Here is a 2,500-nt window from a genome sequence, read left to right on the forward strand (position 1 = left end):
ACCGCATGAAACTTCCAGAGGCATTTGCAGCAGAAATGCATGTGCAGTCAAAAAATTGAATATTTTTCACGGATAGACCCCGTGAAACGCTAGAAATTGGCGGGGATGTGTCTCTTGTGGCTCACGGGGCTGTTAGGGTGGCACAGAAATCCCTCGGAATGGGAAAAAACGGGTCATTTTCGTGTCGCCACATTGCATGCGAACCGCATGAAACTTCCAGAGGCATTTGCAGCAGGAATGCATGTGCACTCAAAAAATGTGATATTTTTCACGGAGAGACCCCGTGAAACGCTAGAAGTGGGCGGGGATGTCTCTCTTGTGGCTCACGGGGCTGTTAGGGTGGCACAGAAATCCCTCGGAATGGGAAAACGGGTCATTTTCGTGTCGCCACATTGCATACGAACCGCATGAAACTTCCAGAGGCATTTGCAGCAGGAATGCATGTGCACTCAAAAAAGTGAATATTTCTCACGGATAGACCCCGTGATACGCTAGAAATTGGCGGGGATGTCTCTCTTGTGGCTCACGGGGCTGTTAGGGTGGCACAGAAATCCCTCGGAATGGGAAAACGGGTCATTTTCGTGTCGCCACATTGCATGCGAACCGCATGCAACTTCCAGAGGCATTTGCAGCAGAAATGCATGTGCAGTCAAAAAAAAATTGATATTTTTCACGGATAGACCCCGTGAAACGCTAGAAATTGGCGGGGATGTGTCTCTTGTGGCTCACGGGGCTGTTCGGGTCGCACAGAAATCCCTGGGAATGGGAAAACGGGTAATTTTCGTGTTGCCACATTGCGTACGAACCGCATGAAACTTCCAGAGGCATTTGCAGCAGGAATGCATGTGCACTCAAAAACTTCTATATGTTTCACGGATAGACCCCGTGAAACGCTAGAAATTGGCGGGGATGTGTCTCTTGTGGCTCACGGGGCTGTTAGGGTGGCACAGAACTCCCTCGGAATGGGAAAAGGGGTAATTTTCGTGTTGCCACATTGCATAGGAACGCCATGAAACTTCCAGAGGCATTTGCAGCAGAAAGGCACGTGCACTCAAAAATTTTAATATTTTTCACGCATAGACCCCGTCAAACGCTAGAAGTTGGCGGGGATGTCTCTCTTGTGGCTCACGGGGCTGTTAGGGTCGCACAGAAATGCCTCGGAATGGGAAAACGGGTCATTTTTGTGTGGCCACATTGCATAGGAACGGCATGAAACTTCCAGAGGCATTTGCAGCAGGAATGCATGTGCACTCAAAAACGTCTATATTTTTCACGGATAGACCCCGTGAAACGCTATAAATTGGCGGGGATGTCTCTCTTGTGGCTCACGGGCGCTGTTAGTTAGGGTCGCACAGAAATCCCTCGGAATGGGAAAAGGGGTCATTTTCGTGTTGCCACATTGCGTACGAACGGCATGAAACTTCCAGAGGCATCTGCAGCAGAAATGCATGTGCACTCAAAAACGTCTATATTTTTCACGGATAGACCCCGTGAAACGCTAGAAATTGGCGGGGATGTGTCTCTTGTGGCTCACGGGGCTGTTAGGGTCGCACAGAAATCCCTCGGAATGGGAAAACGGGTCATTTTCGTGTTGCCACAATTGGCATACGAACGGCATGAAACTTCCAGAGGCATTTGCAGCAGAAATGCATGTGCACTCAAAAACGTGAATATTTTTTCACGGATAGACCCCGTCAAACGCTCGAATTTGGCGGGGATGTTTCTCTTGTGGGTCACGGGGCTGTTCGGCTCGCACAGAACTCCCTTGGTCCACCTGATTCGTGCATACAGGCAGCAACTAAAACTCTGTAAACCTGCTGTGAGGACATCTAAACAGTGGACCAGTGAGGCTGTGGAAGATTTGCGGGCGTGCTTAGACTGTACTGACTGGGATATGTTCACGACTGCTACCAATAGTCTGGATGAACTCACAGAGGCTGTGTACATCAGCTTCTGTGAGGACTGCTGTATCCCAACACGTACCAGGGTGAACTTTAACAACAACAAGCCCTGGTTCTCAGCAAAGCTCAAAAGGTTGAGGTTGGAGAAGGAGGAAGCGTTTAGGAGTGGGGATAGAGACAGATTCAAGGAGTCGAAGAACAGGTTTAGCAAAGCGGTGAGAGAGGCTAAACGACTGTACTCAGAGACACTAAAACACCAGTTCTCTACTAACGACGCTGCTTCTGTCTGCCAAAGGGCTCAGGCACATCACCAACTACAAACCCAGAGCGCCCCACACCACTAACGACTCCCGCCTAGCCAACGACCTGAACGAGTTCTACCGTAGATTTGAAAGACAATTGGACTGTCCTGAACCACCCCTTCCCACCCAAGAGGCCCCATCCCCCACCCATACTACAGAAACGACTCTCTCCTTTCAGGAGGGAGAAGTTAATGGGCTTTTCAAGAGGCAGAATCCACGCAAAGCAGCCGGGCCGGACTCTGTCTCTCCAGCCACCCTCAGGCACTGCGCTGGCCAGCTGTCTCCGGTGTTCACCAA

Source organism: Petromyzon marinus, unplaced genomic scaffold, assembly GCF_048934315.1.
Source record: "Petromyzon marinus isolate PM22_M1 ecotype Great Lakes invasive population unplaced genomic scaffold, UKy_Petmar_22M1.pri1.0 PM_G_Scaffold_6, whole genome shotgun sequence".
Taxonomy (NCBI): Eukaryota; Metazoa; Chordata; class Hyperoartia; order Petromyzontiformes; family Petromyzontidae; genus Petromyzon; species Petromyzon marinus.